At 37.2% G+C, this 23050-nt stretch overlaps 1 long non-coding RNA gene across 1 annotated transcript; it reads left to right on the top strand.

The window, feature by feature from the left end:
- Positions 1-10931: 10931 nt before the first annotated feature.
- On the top strand, positions 10932-17414 carry LOC141940213 (uncharacterized). Its single transcript, XR_012627922.1, has 3 exons — positions 10932-11000; positions 15057-15092; positions 16750-17414. It is a non-coding gene; the product is annotated as an uncharacterized LOC141940213 (long non-coding RNA).
- The last annotated feature ends 5636 nt before the right edge of the window (positions 17415-23050 follow it).

A 23050-nucleotide genomic window follows, 5' to 3' on the forward strand; every position in this document is an offset into this window, starting at 1 on the left:
ATTTGCTAATGATCTCTGGAACATTCTCTTTTGTAAGGCTTGCTCTACAAAGTTTCTGATTATAGACATGTGAAGGTAAGTTAAGTGTACCATGACTTATTCCCCACAGACAGGCAAACTTTTGGACAGTCTCACCCAGTGCAAATTTTCTTTTGCTGAAAGAGTTGATGACTTAATACTTTTCAGGTTTCCCCAGGGGTTCTCAGTAGTTTTTTTAGGCAGTATTTTGGAAAGAAATTAATTTTCCCAAAATAATCCAGATCTTGTATACAAAGTATTACCTCTTTCAAGGTCATATTCAATTTCTTTATAAAAAATACTGACTCTTACTGCCCCAGTGAACAGGACTCATTTTTTGGACTCAGCATAAACTGTTTTGAACACAGTGCAATTTTGACTGCAATTATTAAAAAAAAAAAAAAAAAAAAAAAAAAAAGAAGCACTACAAAAAAACTCCAATAAATGGTAAAAGACAAGATTGTCATTTGACTACATAAGCAAGTAAACAAGCATAAACAACCCTCTCAAGGTACTGTATGAGCTACTGATGTTTCTGGTTGTGTTGTGGTAAACAAAGCAGCAGCTGGTGTGCACACAACTATGGTGCCCTTCATCATCCCATAGCTCTTATCTGTGGCTGAGGGTAGGACAAGTAACAAAGTCTTCAACCCTGGGTCTCAAAGACCTTCAGAGGCAACTATGTTTAGACATAAGCTAGAGAAGCTCCACAGGCTGCTCAAATTTATGCTGGAGGCCACATTAGCTCAAAAGAAGAATTAAAAAAAGTCATGTATATTAAAGACCTTTTAGAATCCCAAAGGGTAGGTTTGCTGTATTATGGATCCTAAGTCATATACGTTGGTCATTCGAGGTGAATGTGTGGGCCAAGGAATCTGTCCCATCTCAGGTCATGCAACAAAAGTGAGATAGTGGTAAATGTCTTCAGTCAGCAAGTTTTTATCTCTGATTTATCTGATATATCTGATTTATTTTATTGTGATATCAGTATATTGCATTTTACTAAATCAAAATTCTATGTAATGTCAAAGGTCTTCAAATAAGTAAATTTGATATTAAAATATTAAACTTTCCCCATGTGGAATATGTAAATGAACCTAATCAGAGAATATTGGACACTGACAGTATGGTACCAATGCCAGGGCAGTGCATGAACTGATATATGAAGAGAGACTAAACCTTTCTTAGCCTCTCAGTTAGATTGGCATAAATTCTAAAATCAATATTTTCAAGGCTGTAAAAGGTTTCTGTAGAGCAGATTATCAAGAGTCAGTGAGAGAACTGGATTAAAATACCCAATTTTTTCCATATCTTTCATTAATGTAAGGCCTGATTTAAACAAGAAAGGGGGTTGTTAACACTGAGGGAAAGCTTTTACTTCTTATGGCTGCGATTTCATCAGGGTGGCTTATCACAGGACTCCTTTTTGATCCCAGTACCTCTGGTCAAATGGTGACATTAAAAAGAATGTTGATGTCCTAGAAGAGACATACTCCATGTCTATATGGCAAATAAAAAAGTGTGCTGGAAGCATAGGGTTCAATGAATTAGAAAAGTGAGGGTGATTTTACTTCTGCATGTAACAGTGATTGACAAATATTCTAGAAATCTTATGGGATCATATTGAAAGGATAGAGGAAGGGGGGTGGGAAACACAAAGTCCACACAAAAAGCCTGCAAGGTTTTAAGGAAATTATTAAAGGTGATAAAGAAGTGACCTAATTCTGTTTTGTAAACATATCTGTTTATATTTTCAGTATGACAAAAAAGGCATAATGAGCTGAGACAGACAAACGCAAATAGAAAATAAGGTACAACTAAAGCAGTGTGATTAACAGCTGGTGCAAAGAAAGACTTCAGCCAGTGATGTTTCTACACAAAACAGTTGGGAAAAGGTGAAAACAACTGCTCAACTACATCAAAACCACATTTCCTAGAACATGTAAATTGTGACATGCAATGCTCCAGACCTCTAATTCACCTCTCTATATTTGTGTTGAAATAGTACAACCCTGAGAGTCTCCATCTTGTGACTTCTGTCCTGAAGAGAGAGCTTAACTAAATTAAATTATCTGTGTTAGTATGAAGTAACTGAATGAAATTCTATAGCTTATTTAATACAGGAGGTCAGATTAAATTATGTTATTTTGTCACCAGGTGTCACGTCCCGCTCAGATGAGGGAGACAAGTGACTCAGATTCGGAAATCCCCAATGGAGCGGACAACAAGTCTCCAAGTCTAAACATTTATTAACTACTCACAATGTACTAATTGAACACACGATAGTTGGCTAAGTATATAGCAGGTTGTGGCAAGCAATATAATATGCCTTGCATTGCTTAATAGGAAAGGGAAAAGAGGGAGATAGAGGGAATGGGGAAATACAGATCACCGGTCTGGGTTTCTGCGCTGATCCTGCCGATGAGGGTTCTGGGAGGCACAGGAGACATCCGTCTTTTTCGCTGGCATCCGTCTTCTTCGCTTCACTGCACTCTCTCTCTCCCGGGCTGTGCCCCCTCCCCCCTTCTTGATTTATACCCACTTTCCTTGGGTCCATCCCCTAGGTCGACCCACATACCTACGTATCCCATGTATGGGGAGGGGTAAGGTGTTTCATGGGATGATGTAATTAGCATGATCATGTTAGCCCTCATTAGCATATTGAGGGGTGTTAACTTTAATATGCATTTCGTGGATAATGAAGCAAAGGTCATTCACCGGACAGATGGCCCTTGAAGTTTTGGCCAGGTGCACAGAGCAGAGCTGTCCTGTCTTCACAGGGCTCCCTCCTCCAGCTGCATCCTGTGTTATTCTGGCAGCCTTATCAGCTTCGACCATCACAGAATGCACCCTGTGACTCATAGTTTTGTCTTGCGAGTGTTTGAGGCATTTCTTTGATCAGCCTCAACTTTTGCTTTCTCAGGCTGTTTTTCTTAGTTTCTCACAGGCCTGGTTTCTTGTCTCTCACACCAGGTCTTTATGCTTTGGAAATGCATGGTAGAAATGTATTCCTTCACTCAATATCACTAAGGTGTGGGTAAGTTTTGTGCTTTTAGTCATCTTCCTTTAAGCAGCTAATAACCATAACAAATTCCAAATGGGACTTCTGCTTTTGTACAGGTCAGGCTGTTAGCTCATAGAATCATAGAATGGTTTGGGTTGAAAGGGACCTTTAAAGTTCACCCAGTCCAACCCCTCTGCCACGGGCAGGGACATCTTTCACTAGACCAGGTTGCTCAAAGCCCTGTTCAACCTGACCTCGAACACTTCCAGTGATGGGACATTCACAACTTCTCTGGGCAACCTGTTCCTGTGTCTCACCACCTTCATTGTCAAAAATTTCTTCCTCATGCCCAATATAAATCTACCTTCTTTTAGTTTAAAATAATTACCCCTTGTCTTGACACTACAAGCCTTGGTAAAAAGTCCCTTCTATCTTTCTTATAAGCCCCCACTAAGTATTGAAAGACCACAATAAGGTCTGCCTGGACCCTTCTCTTCTCCATGCTGAACAACTCCAATTTTCTCAGACTTTCCTCATAGGAAAAGTTTTCCAGCCATCTGATCATTTTTGTGACCATTCTCTGGACCTGCTCTAACAGGTCCAGGTCTTTCTTTTGCTGGGGGCCTCAGATCTGGAGGCAGTACTCCAGGTGACATATCAGAAGAGCAGAGCAGAGGTAGAGAATCACCTCCCTCTACCTGCTGGCCACATTTCTTTTTATGCAGCCCAGGTTACAACTGGTTTTCTGGGCTTCAAGTGCACATTGCTGGCTCATGTCCAAATGCCCACTGGAAATCCAGATTTGTGTTTTCCTTGGGTAGTAGAAAAAAAGTGTATTACAGTTCTGAGTGTCATGGCCTTTTCTTAAAAGAGTATTTTGGATGTGATATGTTTCTGCTCAGTCACTTAGACAATGTCACTGCATTAAAGGAGGAAATATTTTAATATTTTTAAACCAGGTCTCACACAGTGTAAACTGACTGTGATTTTTTCACTGAGGCTGATTGTATACCTGCCCTTGGTAATCTTTTCCAGAATTCATCTGTTATCACTGAAGTATTTCCTCTCCACCGTACTACTCTCTTGTCCATGTTGATGTTCCAGACTGAAGCTTCAGACAAGTACTTCTTGTTTTCAACTCACTCCCTCATCAAAATGAAAACATTGCTTATCTAGTACCTTAGTGACATTCACTATTAAAGAACTGCATTAACGTTCTTTCCTTTCTAATAGCTGTTGTTTGGTTTTGGTTTTTTTTAAATGACAAACCATTTGTGGTCTTAAAAAGAAGAGACCAATTATCAAACTCTGCCTTAGTAAACACTTAATTCAAGCTAATGGGGCTACTCCCAAATAGGTCACTTGGGAGAAATTCAGACAACAAATAAAATATTTCAACAAAAGAACATTGTTCTTTGCAAGAGTCAGAACTAAATTCAGCATTATAATGGTGCTTCATGAAAATTAAAAATGTTGCATTAAAAATATTACCTACTCTAAAACAGAGTACTTCTTCCCAAAACACTATTTTTAGCAGCAAAGTGATTCCCTTCTGCTTCCTCTCCACTCCCTGTCATCTCAGTTCCTTTTAATAACAGTCTTGTTCATGTAGTTTAAGAAAATAATAAATGTTGCCTTATAGCTAAAATATTCTAAAATTGAAAGTGCTTTATCTACATGAGATTGTGTTATTATGAAATCATATCATAGAATGGTTTGGCTTGGAAGGAACCTTAATGATCATCTAGTTCCAACCCACCCTGTCATGGGCAGGGACACCTTCTACTAGAGCATGTTTCTCAAAACCCCATCCAACCTAGCCTTGAACACCTTCCAGGGAGGGGGCATCTGCAACTTCTCTGAGCAACCTGTTCTAATGTCTCACCACCCTCACATTAAAGAGTTTCTTCCTTATCTATATTCCTTATTTACAAAGCATATTTATTTTCTGTGGCTTAAAATAAAGCTCTTTCCAATGCTAGTACAAAGGTTCTCTTCTGAGTGATTATCTTCAGTCATACTATTTCATCATTATCCAAATTTTATACCTATGTTTTTTTTTTTCTTCCATCAATTCTTAAATGTCAAAGCTGAAATTGTTTACTGTCTCTACTGCTTTCAGACAAGATAGCTCTGTTTAATCATGTGTCCCTAGGAGGAAAGGTGTTTCTAGAAGAGAAAGACAAATAAACAGAAAAAAAAAAAAAAAAAAAAAGGCAAAAAGGTATAAATCTTTCCAGGTAGAAACCACAGGATCTTACTATTAAGGCAGAACAGTTGGCAAGATCCTACTTTTTCATGTCTTTCCACAGTACTTTCCTTTATATCAGGGTATGCTATCATATTAATGAAACACAGCTGATGTGCCAACCTCTATACAGTATGTACCCTGGCATTCTTATTTTTTTCTAATTTAAATATATATGAAAATAAAGGGGATACTTGCTTGATGTTTCAAAAATAAGAAAGATTTTTAGGAAATGAACATTTGGAATCTGACAGCTACATATTATTTGCACTCCATGGATCTAAACAGATTTTCTGCAATTATCACTGTTAGCTAGAACATATCATTATCTTTCCTATTGTGATGACTCTTTACATTGTAAGGGAACAAGCCAATTGTCTTTTTTATAGTTTTATGTCAATATGAACTATTACAGATGTCAGCAGAATGACAAAGTTATAACTATAAAACTATATTTTTTTCGAAGTCATGTGTGATTATCTATATAGAGACTGCTTATAAAAGCTCATGAAACACTGAAGGTGTAGACAGAAACACTGCAAAAGTAAATCAGTGTTACATAAAATATATGTGATTAAAGCCACACAGATCAGTTGCCATAGCTGAGACATGTATCTCCTGTGTCTTTGTTTCTAGTTTCTCTGTTTCCTTCAGAAATCTTGCTGTGTATAAAATGAAGAAGTGTAGGTAACTGACAGGAACAGAAATGTTAAGAAGTTGGAGAAACCAACTTAGAAACACAGCTTCGTCTATGAAGTGTCATTTTTATGGGAAAAACACAAAAGGAGGGTTTTTTTTCCTAATCTATATTTTTCCTCTTCTCTATTCTGCACATCCTTTCTCAATTTAAAATTTCAAACAAAATAAAATGTTTTCAAAAAAATATTACATTTTCTTCTAAGATACATTTTTAGAATTAAAATAGAAACTGAAAGCTTTTTATTTTGAATTTGTCACTATTTTTTTCAGTGTAAATTGGTAAACTCATTAAACTGTTCAAAAATTAAGATGTTAAAATGCACCTATAAATTAATCTTTATGCTTTGCAGAAAATATAAATAGTATACCTGTTAAGAGCTTGAATTGACAAGGATTCTAGAAATTTTTACAAGACTGAATACTAGGGAGAAATTGTGGAGACTGTATTTTCTAGACTTATGAAATATCGCAGGAACTTTTAGTTATTCTTAAAAGAGCTTAAATCTGCAGTGATCTTTCCAGACTTGTTTGACTTCCCAGATGGAAAATATTTATATGAGTATGAACTATTGGTTTTTGTAGAGAGTTGGTCAAAAGTTGTGAATTTTCAGATTTGCAGCCGTTCTCCTTACCTATGTAATTGCTAATTATGCCAGCCTTTCATGGTCTTATACGTTTCCTGCATTACAAGTACTGAGTTTTGTGAAGGCATGATCACCGCTTTGAAATAGAGAATGCACTTAAAAATCATGCAGTAAATGCCCAGCACCATTCTTCACACATTTGTTCTGCAAAACCTGGAAATCCATAGTGAATAATTATAACATACAAGGATGTTCCTAGGCCTCACTGATCTGAGGAAATTTGCAATGGTTGGGAGGAGAATAAGGATCTCTAAAGTATGAAGAAGCATAAAGAAGATCCCAAGCATGTGGTTACTATGGCAGGGACAGACAAGGAATAGCTGCTGGATCTCCTTTTTAAAGTCTGTGGTCATAAGCACTATAGTAAGAAGGAATGGAGTGAAAAGAAGATGTGCTTTACACTTGAATGATAAAAAGTATTCATATATCTTAAGCAGCTTAGCAATCACTCTCAGTACTACCAGAGCTAATGTTTTCCCAGTTCAGTTGTGGGAATGCAGAATCTACATTCAGCTCCTGAAGCAATCTTCCTTTTGCACCAGAATGAGGTAGAATTGTAGTTCTCATCTGTAGAATTATTTGTGTCTGTTCTTCATAATTCCTTAAAACAGAAAATTAGCTGTAATATGTGACTATTAATAGAAGTGTTAGATACAGCTGTTACATAAATTCAAACACAAATTAAACTCTTATTAAGCAGTCTCATTCCTAAGGCTAAATGGGTCCTCTTGTTGGTGCAATAACAGTAAAAATTATTTGGAAAGTATTTTCTGGCTTGTGCGATTCTGACACTGCCCTGTAAGAATGGTAATAATAGTGATATAGATAATGTCTTTGTAAGTTACCAGTGTTTTCTTTGTACTAAGAGTTCCCACAGTGTGGTCACAATGATGGTTCTGATAGATTCCTGTTTTACTAATCCCTCTAGCTGCTACAATAATAATAAAATAAATAATTTATACAAGGAGAACTCTATTTTATGAAATTCATAGAATCAAGGATTATCTGTTTCCTTATATGCTGCTCCAGAACTGAGAACACAAGCAAGTGGGTTTCTCAGCAACTTCTCAAGTTAACTTCTAAACTACGTGATTTCAATAATTAACTGATTTCTATCAGCTGTGGGACTATCACAATGATTCCTCCCCTTTGTCCTTTGGTACGAGTCTGTTCCTCTTTGTTCAAACTTTAAAAATTGCTTGATATTTTTCATAGCGTAATACTTTTTAGTACTTCTACATCTTATGAATTAAACCATTTTTTTAGTATTCAATGTTCATTTTTACAGATATGATCAAATTAAACAGTGAATATATTTATTCTATATTTCATAAGCAAAACTGTTAAGGACTTTTCTACTTCATATGGAATTACAGGTCAAAGAACAATACTTAGCAAAAAATAGACATTCAAAATTAAATAGGATGGAGGCAAGCACCACTTGTTTCAGAAGACTTTTGTAAATGGTAGTGGAATGGTTCTCATAAATCTCCATATTATGAGTTTGGGAATAATACATAGTGTAATGAGAAGCAAACAGTGCAAGGAAGGTTCTGCCTTCTCAGTGGTGACCATTCATGACTGAATAATTATGCAAACCACATAATAGATGAGGAAATAAACAAAACAAAACAAAACAACAAACAGAAAACCCATCAGAACGAGTTCTTTGCATGTGACTTTGAGTCACTGCACCCTAAATATTTTGAGTGAGAATCAACAAAATGTATTAAAATAAAAGGTATGGCCTTCTATGCAGAACAAATGCTATTCAGAACATCTCAATTTGTCATTATGCAAAAAATTTTAAAATATCCTTTTCTACACAGGTAATATTTTATAGATTAAAGAAGCACACAGCAATAAATCTGGTCTCCATAACTGTATCCATATTTATTTAAAGATGTTGCAACTCAGAATGTGTCATTTTAAATATGATATATGATCTTACTCTGAAGAAAATTAGCAACATTTATGGTAAAATGCTTGTACAATGAATACATATATAAATTCTACTTCATAGGATCAGTATTTTATTAAATAGTCAAATAAATACCCAGCTGAACATTGCCTCACTGAAATCAGAAAATTGGTCCTGCATAGGTGTGAGAATGGAATTGATGAGGTCAATTTTGGGTCCCCCTCTTCCTCAGACCTTTGCCTTTCTGAAGAATTTTAGGTACCTCTATAAAGCCACCCTGCCCGATTAAACAAGGCTTTGTCATCTTCCATTAAACATATAGGAAATACTAATTAACTGATTGTTTAACTAGTGAACCATTATAAAAAAGGTGGATTTATATACTATACAAAGTACCTTGTGCTTATAAATAAACTCTAGATAAGTGATAAATATCCATCTGTTAAGGGCTTATGGGTATGTGTTTATAAGTAAACTTTGCCACATACAGAATATTTCTACAAAATAAAAAGGTATATCTGGAAATAGATTTCCCAGAAAGTTAGACAGTGCAGTAATTACTTGGATCTAGAAGGGCTCTGGGTGACAAAATCTAAATTAGGAAGGACTGAGATGAGCTCGTTTTCCTTCAGTTATGTGGCCAAAGGCTAATATATATACATTTTCAAGGTTATAACACTTGAACACTAACCTTCTTTTGGCTTTTATTGAGACTTAAGAACAATCTGAGCCTCTTCCTGCATCTCCCCTGTTTAGCAAACCTCTCTTTAATATTCTCTTCCCTTTATTTTTACCAGCATAACCCCTGAAGCTGTATCAGAACTTATTAGCTTTCTGTTTACAGGAAAGTGGGTAGATTGAAGGTGTAAAGTATTTCAGCAAGAGGTAAAAGCTGGTATAAAACTATGATGTTTCAGGCTAATGACAATGAAGAGTCACTGTGCAGTATGAATAGTAACTCAAGGAGTAATTTTAATACAGTAAAAATGTTTTTAAAATATGTTAGAAGTTGCCTGGAAGAGCTGTACATCATCTAATCATCAGTATCACTCCTATCACCCTAAAATACTCCATGAACCACAGGGAAGCTTATAGTAACAAGGAACTTAAGAAGAAGTAAATCACTTTCCTTTCCTTGGTATTGTCACCATGATTATTCTGCTTCTTCAAGTTCTTACAAAATGTTATCTATGTTCAACAGAAAGGTGTCTACTTATTTTAATGGTTTGTGGATCACACTACACTGCTCCAGTTGTCATGGTAGGTGAAAAACTAAGAAAATTGCAAAATTAACATCCAGAAGTGATGATTTTTTTTTTGTTGTTTATTTCTTTTGGTATTTGTTTCCATATTAAATTACCACAGAGTTAATATTGTTTTTTTCTTGGTATAACTGCTTCCAAAAGAAATACTGCTTTTGTAAGTATTCTAACAGCAAATGTCATTTGTTATTCTGCGTTCCATGTCAGGACTCAGAATGAACTTCTACCTCATGTTTTTTTCAGATCAATAATGCAAAGTCTACATTTGGAACAAAATGGAAGGGCTCAGATATGTATCTAGGTATGTAAAATTCTTTCTCTGTTTGCATTTTTATAGAAAAACATTTCACATATCACTCCAGTTGAGTTGGTAAAATGCATGAAGACTGGCCAAATGTCATTCTCTGAGGTGTATGAACACTTACGTTACTAGTCTGAAGGACACTGACCTGAGTGTCATGGCACAAACATTGTTTCAATCAAGGAAAGTCATGCCAAATTGAAGATAGTTCTTAACTTGCAAGCTAAAAACTTGTCCAATGAAAGAGAAGATTAATGTGTTTGCCTTGAGGAAAGTATTCTCTGAATATTAATTTGCATATTTACTTTCTTCTTTCTTAAAAAGTCTTTAGGGACACCTTGTGGATTTGAATCTGTTTTAGCTGAACTATTTGTTAGTGGAATGAATTACAATGTAGTTCTTCCAGTAGACTCATGGAGAAAGAATCTAAGTTCTTATAAAAAGAGGAAATAATGCCTACACAGTTGTTTTTCTGTTATATGCTTTTGTAAAACCAACATTTCACATTAAAAGCTGAAAGTTTAGAAAAAAATGAAGTTGAAATCTAAACATAGAATTCAGTTTGAGAAAGGGAAGGCTGTTGTTTTAGGCTAACAATAAGACAAACACAACCTTGAAATGAGTTTGCTAAGCCATCAGATTTACATTGTGTGATGAATGAGACAAATTTGACCTGTAGTTTAGGCTTGTCAGGGAACATCAGGATACTGAGAGACTAAGGAGTTTAACAGAGTCTTCATTTCCCCATGGATAACTAATCTTCAGAAAATATTTCTGATTTTTTGTTCCAGTCTTTTGTGTGGTTGATCAATGAGTTTCAAATACTGATCTCTACTGTTTGTCTCTGCTCCTCCCCAGCTGGAGGAAGAAGACATGAGAAGAAAACTAACTGTCTTGGGATAGGTATGTCACACAAAATATATGACAGAAATGGCAGCATTTAGATAAGTATCTGGAACCCATCTCCAGCTTCATTTTTTCCTAAGGAAGGATAGGACACAGAAGTCAAATAATAATAAGAAAACATTTCTGTATATATACTTTACATGAATACACACACACACTAAAATTCAGAGCTAATAAAATGCTGAAACAGCAAAAATAACAGCCCAGAACACATCAATATAGATTTCAGGTACCTGTTGTTGTGGGTACACATGCTTTTAAATTAAAATTTCCTCTTCATAAGGTGTTGGTTATGTGGGGTTTTTTTTCTTTTTCATAGTTCTTCCCAATGAATATCCAGAGACATACCTATAAACTTATAAAATGAATATTTTCAACTACTTTTTATTATTTTATGCTCAGTAAAACTAATAAATATCTAAACAGTTGCCTTCCGGAGCATAAAAATGTTATAATTTCATATACAAAATTTTCATTGATAGTTGCTATAGTAATTTTATTCACTATTGAGGGCAAAACGATTCACATTAGGTTGAGATGAAGCTTTACTGCCAAGAGCAACATACATCACTCCATTGTGTGATGTATACTTCTATGGTTATAAAATAAGTGGTGACCACATGCTAGCATATCTTCTTGATGAAGAAGGTGTTTTCTGATCAACCAGGTTAATGTGTGACAACTAACACACTCTAAAAACCTGCTGAAATGAAGCACACACTTAGAAATAGGTTCATTTCACTGACTGCCTGCTCATCTTCAAAAGATGAGACTGGAAAATAAAATTTAAAATACTCTTGAATACTGGAACTCCAAACTCACAGAGACCCTACTATATAGGGTATTTCATTACTTATCCTCTTCCCCCCAGTTATTTCCTTCTGTGTTCCAAAAGCTTCAAGACACAAATCCCCTTTTTCTTAGATTGTATATCTCCTCTCCTTCTCTCTTCCCTCTCTCTCCCTGACCCCCAACTTTCTGTCTTTTTCTCCTCCCTCACTTCCAATTAAAATACCTCCTTTCTCACAGATGCCAACTACCACTTCTTGCAAAGAAGGCAAAATTTATGCATAATAAACTAAACTGATATTCTCAATTTGCATTTAGGCTAAAACAAAGAATTGAGTACCCAAACCCTGGCAAACTTTTCCTGGTTTTAACTGTTGGTCCAGTAAAAGATACTATCTTTATCTCCAGCCTTGTCTGTCTTCTAATGTTAGACCTAGATAGTTTTAACAGCATATCAGAATAATTTCCATTAGCTCCAGTAGGATTTTCAAGTGTAAATACTGGTAAGAAATGTCTCCACTTCCATATGTAAAATGATCTAATTAGAGTACCGTGTAACCAAGTCTTAGAGAAGTGTGTTAAAGTATAATAGTAACAGTGGAATTACCATTTATGGTAATTGGCTTATACAGGTATTCATAATAAACAAAATATTTCTTATACTTGTCATTTTCAAAGAAGAAAACTTGCTATCTGTAAAGATAAGTTTTCCCTAAGAACTTCTGGACACTTTGATGAAAAACGCCATAGAGCTTTTCCTATTATTAATTTTTGCAAGTGTTAGTATACATCCAACATTTAAGGATAAATTATTGCAAATTGATGTTTGATTTAACCTACTGACAAAACCCATTTATTATATCAAAAGGTTAAACACAGAGGTTTCCTCAGTAGTATTTCTGATTAATTATGGACTCCTTCAAGCTTACTAATACTTACTTTTTGATCATGATGATAGATTACAGAAATTAACAAACTTTTAACTTTGATATTGGTTCATTAGTTAACATTTGCAAAACATTTAGAAAAAAATGAAGCATCACACTTGTACCATGCAATAAAAAAATCTTGAAATTTTACTGATAGTTCTTCTGACTGAATCATTCTCAAATTTCTTACAAACATTCCTCTACATCTACTTTCTTACTTGTTCCTCATTCCCCAAACTTGTATGGAATACTGTAGCTATCTTGCTGTATTGAAGGCAAGGATGATTTAAGACAGAAAACCGTTGTTAAATAATAACAGGGTAGAGACCTATATGTGAACAGGTGCTCTGAAAGCTTGATAAGCAAGCTTATGAAAAGAAATATGACATATATGTTTTTCTTGATTATTATTACCAAAATTGTCAAGAATAATAGAAAGGGAGAAAAAAGGAATGCAATCTTTTGCTTAGATGAAGAAAGACAGGTCTTGGGAGATGGCAAGAGCTGTGCGTTTCTTCAGCATGGGCTTGTGTACGTAGTCACTTGCAAAATGGACAAGAATTAACAGAAATTTCCAAACCCATACAGACATCTTATATAATCCCTAACCATCTCCATCTACTCTTAAACTGATGTCATTCACATGGTGGATTAAGTCAACCATAGGGTTCTTCCTGAAAAGTTCTACATTCTGTTTGCTATATAAGCAGACCACTTCTTTAAGGCACAAAAGTTATGCGGTGGGATATCAGTATTCATCATCCAACCATGTGCAGTTCTGTCAGAGAATGTACTGCTTCAAACACTTTTTTTGCTCCTGCTTTTTGGAACTATTTATTAGTTAGTATACCGCATTTTGTAAAACTATTTCTGAAGTGCTTAAAGTTTCTTAAGCATTGAAACATGAACCTATGAACATACTTCTGGGTTCATTCAGTCTGTTCAGAAGCCCAGGCACTAGCAAACTAAGTAGTGCTATGATGAGGTAATTTTTTTTCAGTTAATTCACTGTACTTGCTGGATCACCTTTACAATTATTACTACACAGAATAAATGTTCTGAAAACAGAGAAAAATAGAAAATATAGATGATAAATTTATTTCTGTTTTGTTTCCTTTATAAAGTCCTAGAAAGAAGGGTCTATCTTCCAAATAAATGTGATTTTTATTTCAACTACTATGTAATACTGACATGTATTTGACTGTTTATGAGCCAAACCGGTACTGAAAGAAATGTATGGTTTTTTCAATATTCACTATCTAAGAATCTAAACAATGGCATTTTACAAATTATGGGAAATCCAAAAATTATATTAAAAATCTCTAAGGAAGAATTCCTAATATTTATTTTTTAAAAAAAACAAAAAAACCAGAAAGACAAACTATCTAATTCAATCTTTAATGTAAAATACACTTATTGGAATGGAAAGGGTAGGAGAAAGAACATCTGAGGCTCCAGGTGTGATTTCAATCTTACAGGTCTTGGGAAACTGAAAACCAAAACCAAAACAAAACCTTAAATAGATGGTCTATTAATAATTGTTTAGCCTCTCGCTTTATATAAGTCTTTTCATAGGGTTTGCACTGATCCCATGAACTCATTCATTCTCCTTGGTAATTAAAACAAACCATCTCTTTTATGTAGGTTTCTTAAAAGTTAAATTGAAGCAGTTTAGTTTGAAGTCTACATACCTCGTGCTGTTACATAAAATTATTCTGAAACATTAAAGTTAAAAAAATTTCCAATCATTCAAGCACAATAAATGCAGAGACATTCTTGCATCACTTAATTTATTCTGGATGTTGGTTGAATTATCTTGTAATTCTAAAAAAACCACAGCTGCCAATGCAAAGTAATTTAAAGTGACAACATATCACTCTAAATCGCAATCACAACACAAGGTGCTACAATTTGTAAACCCAAGGTTGTTCTAGCATTTATTTTTATAACTATAATTTTTTTTTTTTTTTTTTTTTTTTAGAATGAGGAGAGATTTGATCAAGAAAAATCCAAGCATTTAATTTAGAAGGAATAAAATAAAGAGTATTTAGAGTTTACATGTGTATGCATACTTTCAAAACTCTCTTAGAATTTCTGCTTATTCTGTAAGAGAGAGACAAGAGAAAAAATTAAGCTACTCCTAGGTTATAGTGGCTCTCAGAGGCTGAATATCTGCATATTAATACAACAGAAGAAAAGAGTAAAGACATTAAAAAAACATAAGTACAACTGCTATTTTCACTAAAGTAATAACTTGCAAAGAACGTTAAGTCATAGCACTGTGTATTCTTTTATTGCAACTGTAACTGTGTTGTTTATTTTATTCCGCTTATAGTTACAGTTTTCAATTTGTTGGCATCCTGATGACCAGGTAAATAGATTAAGTTTTGCATGTGTATATGTTGTATGTTATATTTCTGGCAATTATGTCAAAGATATTTTTAACAGTTGTTTTACTGAATAGCATTTGGAGGATTAGCAATTGCATTCTGGAAAGTTCTGAGTTTGGAAAAAAACCCTGCATGATTAAACAAATTTAGAAAAAAAATCCACATTGTTTAATTTCTTTTTAAAAATGTTAAATTTAATTACATGGATTTTTAAACAATAAAAACCTATATCTACATTGAATGAGAGGTCAATCAGTAAAAAGCTAATGATTCTTTTGCCTCAAAATGTTTTAGGGAAATAGTCAAGTTGATGAAAAATATCTTGAAATCCTCTTTACTATTAACACAATCTTAGAAAATTGATAATTTACTCATTCTTCTTGGATCATCTATTTCTGGTGGAATTTGTTTGTTTGTTTGACTAGACTAGCTGATCCTGTATAAAAATGCCAGTGGCAGCTCCCCTCCAGCTGAAGGTGATAAATAAACTCCCTTTCTGAGCAGTTGTGTGCCTCCTGGACCTTACAATGATTATGTAGCCCCCTTGGTCAGTAATGCTATGTGCAGGCAAATGAACTTTGAAGGCTCTCTGCAGTTTATATGCTATTCCTTAAACCTTTAATCAGCAAGTCTCAGAATGTGAATTTTTGTCCTCAGCTACAGCAGCACAATTCCTATATAAATCAAAAATATTCTCCAGATTATTGTAGATATACTATAAAGTTTTATTTAATTTAAAAAAACAAATACTGATAATGCTAAAATGTATCTATGTGGCCATGCATGGTAAGGAAGTGATAGACTTACAAAAAGGTATGTAATTTTAAATTATTTTTATTTTTCCCATTAACTATGTAATTGGCTAAACATAAATATTTTGCAAATGCATATCATTTATTTGATTGACAGTAATGGCTTCTTTGGAATCAACCTAGTCAAGTGAATCATTACATACACTGAATACACACATAATTTGGAAACTATTTAAGTAACTGGTGAAATTAAATAGCTGCATATATGCATACCAGCTGCACAAGAGAGGACTCTTAAAACTGTAGTAATCATCCTACTAAGCAGGCATACTATTTTCCATAGTATGTTTCTATGGTTTTGTGCCCAGAATGCTTTTGAGAACTTATTCCTCTTTTTCCTATTTGGAATAGTAACTCAGCTATCAAAAACTGAAGAGGATAAGAAAGGTATGTGGCAGGGAAACCAAGCTGTCGGAACAGTGCTAGGAACATATGTTAATTAATCTGTCTTTTCTCTGTTCCCACAACAGTTAACATATATAAAGCGGGGTTCAGATGAAATAAGAATTAAACAGTACACACAAAATATATTCGTGTCATCTCAGTCTAATCTTGTATGCAGCTTCATGGAAGGACTGTGTCCTGACTGGATCAGAAAGAAGACCATATGGATCAGTTCAACAAAGATACCTTGCGATTGTAAAGAATGTAATACAAATGAAGGAATTGATTGTAATTAATTTTGTTGTAAAACTGATATAATGCTACTCATTTATTCATGCCTGAGATTTAACATGGTTAATTCAGGCTTATTTCCTTTTTCTTATAAAAAAAAAAAAAAAAGTATTGGATACAGGAGAAAGATCATTCTGATATATTTTATTAGGAATTGCAAGCTGTGGATTTTCAGAGTTTGTAAGAATTATGTAGGAAGAACACTAGCACAAGTACCATGAGATGTGATCTCTATCCTGTTGTGAGTGATCAACAAACCCCAACACTGGAAGACTCAGAGAAGACAGGCAAGACTGATGTGCTCATGAAGTTCAGAAAAGAATGTAAGAAGTCACCACAGCTATCGTGAAGGAAGCTGAACTTCTCTCAACATCAAGGGGACCAGAAGGTGGACTTTGCTGCAAATAAATGGCTGTAGTTATGTAAATGTTATGTTAGATATGTAAATGGTCTTCCTAAAATAATCAATCAAAAGTATTATCTCTGAGCCCGCAGATCAATGTGGGGGAAGTATATAAGTAGTTCAACACAATATAGAGTATAAAAACCAAGCAACAAACAGAATGAACTTTGAAGAGAGAAAAGGACTTGAGCTTGCTTCAACCCATGCACTCCTTCCCAGTCACTGGTGATGACCAGTGTTGTGATGGTGAGCATGTAGAGACTGGTAATGGGGATCATGTTTCTATTGTTATCCAACTGTATATTGCCATTGCTGTATTGTGTTTGTGTTGTGAATTCAGTATACGGCTGTATCACAAATCCCATATAATGTAGATTATCTTCAAATAAGTAAATTTAGTATTAAAACATTAAATCTTCTTCATCTAAAAGAACCAAAGAGTATTGGACTCTGACACCCAGTAGTTTGTATTTGTAAAATATACTTAGTATTGTGAAATTACCACATTTTAAAAGTCATCACTTTATTAAAGCCAACATTGATTGTGTTGAAGGAAATGTGGGAAGAGTGAGCTGCTAACAAGGGCAGCAGTGACTCAGAGTAGACGGAGACTGGAGTGACACCGCCACACACCCCTCACATAGAAAAGCATCCCCCAGAAAGCGCAAGTGACCAAGAGCGTGGCAAACAGGACGGGCAAACAGGGTGTGGTGCGTCAGAAGGGCGTGGTGGATCAGAAGGGTGTGGCACAGCAGTTTGCGCAGGCAGGGCGAGTGGACAGGGCATAATCTCCCTCCTGGCTCTAGAGTTTATCTGAGCTATTTTCATCTTATCGTCCTCCACGAGTAGACTGAACCATGATCTCCGCTCACATCAAAACCACCACCAGAAAGAACGTGGTGACCCAGACAGAGCTGCCACCCAAACATGCAGTGGTCCAAGTCCCAGGCTGCAGGGAGTGCCTGAGCCTGCCAATCCTGTCGGAGGACAGCAGGGACAACACCTGTGTGCACTGTGATCAGCTGGATGTCCTGCTCAGCTTGGTGGCGGAACTCAAAGAAGAGGTTGAAAGATTAAAAACAATTAGGGAGTGCGAAAGGGAAATTGATTGGTGGAGTAACACCTTAGGACCCCTGAAGCAAAAAGGAGCAAATGGAGGCTCCAAAAGAGGAAAGCAATCCCTCACCCTCTTGCTACCAGGCAGAAGGAGGGGACCTAAGATATAGGGGAGGCTGGAAACAGGTCCCTGCTCAAGGAGGCAGGAAAATCCCCTCCTGACCTCCCTCACCCTCCATGGTGTCCCTTTCCAACAGATACAGGGCCCTGGAACTTGTGAATGAAGCAGAGAAGGATGAAGAAAGTGAGTCAAACAAGGAAGAAGATGAAGATCCACCAAGGCCAGGTCACTCTAGACCAGGTATTAAAACCAATTCTAAAAAGAACACCAGAAGGGTCATTGTATTGGGTGACTCCATTCTGAGGAGTGTTGAAGGCCCAATATGCAGACTGGACCCACTTCATAGGGAAGTCTGCTGCCTTCCTGGGGCCAAAGTAAAGAACCTCACAGCAAAATTCACCACTCCAGTGAGATTTAAGGACTATTGCCCTCTCCTGGTTTTTCAGGTAGGTAGCGACAATATTACCAGGAGAAGTCCTAAATCAATGAAGAGAGATTTCAGGGCCTTGGGGAAACTGATTAAGGGGTCGAGGGCACAAATTGTGTTCTCTTCCATACCTTCAGTTGCGGGGATGGATGAGGAAGATTACAGAACTCAATAGATGAACTTGTGGCTCCGAGACTGGTGTTACTGGCAGGGCTTTGGATTTTTCAGTCACAGGTTAGTATACAGGATGCCAGAACTTTTGGCATCAGGTGGGATGCACATGTCCTAGAGGGGGAAAAGGATCTTGGGGCAGGAGTTAGCTGGGCTCATTGGAAGAGCTTTAAACTAGATTTGAAGGGGAAAGGGGACAAAACTGGAACTCCCAGACATAAGCCCCAGGGTAGTTTACCAGAGTTTGTGGGCTGTTGTGCCAGTAACGACCCTCACCCTGCCATCTCAGTGGAGGCAAGGGATGGAGACATGCATCACAATAAAGATGCAAGGGATATTCATGGATCAGTAACCGTGGTAATACTTGTTAAAGGTCAGGTTTCAGGACTTAGGACCCCTAAATGCAAAAAGGTGCTGGGGACATCAGCCCATCTGAAGTGCATCTACACCAATGCACACAGCATGGGTAACAAACAGGAGGAGCTTGAAGCCATGATGCAGCAGGAAAATTATGACGTAGTGGCTATCACAGAAACATGTTGGGATGTCTCCCATGACTGGAGTGTGACAATTGATGGCTACAAGCTCTTTAGGAGGGATAGACAAGGAAGGAGGGGTGGTGGGGTGGCGCTGTATGTTAGGGACTGTTATGATTGCTTTGAGTACAAGTATAGTGAAGACAAGGTGGAGTGTCTTTGTGTTAGAATCAGGGGGAAGGCCAACAGGGCAGATGTTGTAGTAGGATTCTATGATAGGCCACCCACCCAGGACAGAGAGGTGGATGAAATATTCAATAGGCACTTAGGAGAAATATCACCATCCCTTGTTCTTGTGGGAGACTTTAACTTCCTAGACATCTGCTGGAAATACAACCCAGTAGAGCGAGACCAGTCCTGGAGATTCCTGGAATGTGTGGCAGATAACTTCCTGACACAGCTGGTGAGTGAACTGACCAGAAAAGGTGCCTTGCTGGACCTCCTCTTTGTGAACAGAGAAGGACAGGTGGATGATGTGGCAGTTGGAGGCCGACTAGGGCACAGCAATCATGAAATAATAGAGTTCACTATTCTCAGAGAGGGCAGGAGAGGGGGCAGCAGAACTGACATCCGGGACTTCCAAAGGACTGACTTTGACTTTAGGCAATCGCTTGACAGGATCTCTTGGGAGATGATCCTGAAGGGTATAGGGGTCCAGGAAGGCTGGACACTCTTTAAGAAGTTAGTCTTAATGGCTCAGGAGCAGGGTGTCCCCAGATGCTGTAAGAGAAGCCAAAACCAAAGAAGACCAGCCTGGCTGAACAGGGAGCTTTGGCTGAAACTCAGGGAGAAAAGGAGAGTTTACAGCCTTTGGAAGAAGGGTTTAGCAACTCACAAGGATTAAAAAGATGCTGTGAGGCTATGCAGGGCAGAAATCAGTAGGTCTAAAGCCCAGCTGGAAATTAATCTGGCTTCAGCAGTCAAAGATAACAAGAAATGTATCTATAAGTATGTCAGCAGCAAAAGAAAGACCAGGGAGAGCCTCCATCCCCTGCTAGACACAGGAGGAAAAATGGCAACGAGTGATGAGGAAAAGGCTGAGGTGCTTAATGCCTTCTTTGCCTCAGTCTTTAATAACAAGAGTAGTTGTATTGAGGGAATCCAGCCTCCTCAGCCAGAAGACAGAGACTGGGAGAATGATCCCCCCGCAATCCAGGAGGAGATAGTCAGTGACCTACTGCATCACATAGACATACACAAGTCTATGGGACCGGATGGGATACACCCGAGGATGCTGAAGGAGCTGGCTGGGGTGCTCGCCAAGCCGCTTTTCATCATTTACCAGCAGTCCTGGCTGACCGGGGAGGTCCTGACAGATTGGAAACCTGCCAAGGTGATGTCCATATATAAGAAGGGTCGGAAGTATGATCCGGAAAATTACAGGCCTGTCAGCTTGACGTCGGTACCCGGGAGCTGATGAGTACCATCGCACAACACATGCGGGACAACCAGATGATCAGGCCCAGTCAGCATGGGTTTATGAAAGGCAGGTCCTGCTTGACAAACCTGATCTCCCTCTATGACAGGGTGACCTGCTTATTGGATGAGGGAAAGGCTGTGGATGTTGTCTAGCTTGACTTTAGTAAGGCCTTTGGCACCATTTCCCCCAGCATTCTCCTGGTGAAACTGGCTGCTTGTGGTTTGGATAGGCACATACTTTGCTGGGTAAAAAACTGTCTGGATGGCCAGGCCCAAAGAGTTGTGGTGAATGGAGTTAAATCCAATTGGTGGCCAGTCACAAGTGGTGTCCCCCAGGGCTCTGTTTTGGGGCCACTCCTGTTTAACATCTTTATTGATGATCTAGATGAGGGGATCAGGTGCATCCTTAGTAAGTTTGCAGATGACACCAAGTTGGGTGGGAGTGTTGATCTGCTCGAGGGTAGGGAAGCTCTACAGAGAGATCTGGACAGGCTGGAGTGATGGGCTAAGGCCAACTGTATGAGTTACAATAAGGCCAAATGCGGGGTGCTGCACTTGGGCCGCAACAACCCTGAGCAGCGCTACAGGCTGGGGGAGGAGTGGCTGGAGAGCTGCCAGTCAGAGAGGGACCTGGGGCTGTTGATTGATAACCGGCTGAATAGCAGCCAGCAGTGTGCCCAGGTGGCCAAGAAGGCCAGTGGTATCCTGGCTTGCATCAGAAATAGCGTGACCAGCAGGGACAGGGAAGTGATCTTAGCCCTGTCCTTGGCACTGATGAGGCCGCACCTCGATTCCTGTGTTCAGTTTTGGGCCCCTCACTACAAAAAGGACATTGAATTACTTGAGCGTGTCCAGAGAAGGGCAACGAAGCTGGTGAAGGGTCTGGAATGCATGTCTTATGAGGAAAGGCTAGGGGAACTGGGGGTATTTAGTTTAGAGAAGAGGAGGCTGAGGGGATACCTCATCGCCCTCTACAACTACCTGAAAGGTTGCAGAGAGGTGGGGATGAGTCTCTTTAACAAAGTAAGAAGTGATAGTACAGGAGGTAATGGCCTCAAGTTGCACCAGGGAAGGTTTAGACTGGATATTAGGAAGCATTTCTTTACAGAACGGGTTGTTAAATGTTGGAATGGGCTGCCCAGGGTAGTGGTGGTTGCCGTCCCTGGAGGTGTTTAAGAGTCAGTTTGACATATCACTTAAGGATATGGTATAGCTGAGAATCGTCAGTGTTAGGTTAATGATTGGACTAGCTAATATTCAAGGTCTTTTCCAACCTAGATGATTCTGTGGTTCTGTGAAATGTAGGAAGTATAGCAATAGTCGTGATAGCAGTATAATCTATTTTCATAATAGTGACCCATAAAAATTAATACAGAATGACTTACATTCCTAGATAATTTGATAAAAAATGACCATATATTCACTATTATTATACAGAATATATTCAATTATATATTATATATAGCACATATATATCTATATGTAGGCATACGCACACACATAAGTATTGCAGTAAGTACACATACTTTTTCCAGCAGAACACTTCAACAGTTTTACTTTTGAAGTTACAAATTGAGTGCAACAATTTCATCTAATTTATTGTTGGTTAGGAATAGGACTTCATAAATATATGAAGGAAGGGAGTAATTAGCATATAGAATACAAATTGTTACATAAAATATCCTTCTGCCTTATGCCTTTGATCAGGTATCTAAACAAATTAGAGAGCATGAAGATTTTTCACTTCACATTGCAGGCATGTTTACCTTCCCCTTAAAAAGGAATGGTACAGATACCACATTCACAACATTTTCTTCCACTAAATAACCAAATTTGGAAAACCACTAAAACATTTAATAGGGTGGTTTGGTTTTTTTTTTCTTTAAGTGACCTTCTATAATGAAATTGTAATTTCTTCTTTTGTTTCAGTGATGTCAGGTTCTGATATTTATCTAATTTTTTCTTCAAACTTATTTTTCATTTTGAGATTTACCATTTCTTAAAAGTTGAAAAGGATTTACATGTTCAAAATAAACCAATTTTATCAGAATAAAACAATTTATTCTGTTCTGAAAGCTTTTGTCTGATTTTTCAATTCACTGAAAATGATGCTGACTTTTTTTAGTTAGCACATTTATATTTGTTCTTACAATTGAAAAATAATTTTAAACTCAGGTATTTCCTAATCATTACTTAGTATATCATATATTCTTCCTTGGGTTTTGTTACGGAGGCTCTTAAATAAGCAACCAACTGCCAAAAACTAAGAATTTGTATTAACACCATTAACTAGCTCTCTGTAAATTACAGGTTTGAAAG

The sequence above is a fragment of the Strix uralensis genome, chromosome 2, assembly GCF_047716275.1.
Source record: "Strix uralensis isolate ZFMK-TIS-50842 chromosome 2, bStrUra1, whole genome shotgun sequence".
Taxonomy (NCBI): domain Eukaryota; kingdom Metazoa; phylum Chordata; class Aves; order Strigiformes; family Strigidae; genus Strix; species Strix uralensis.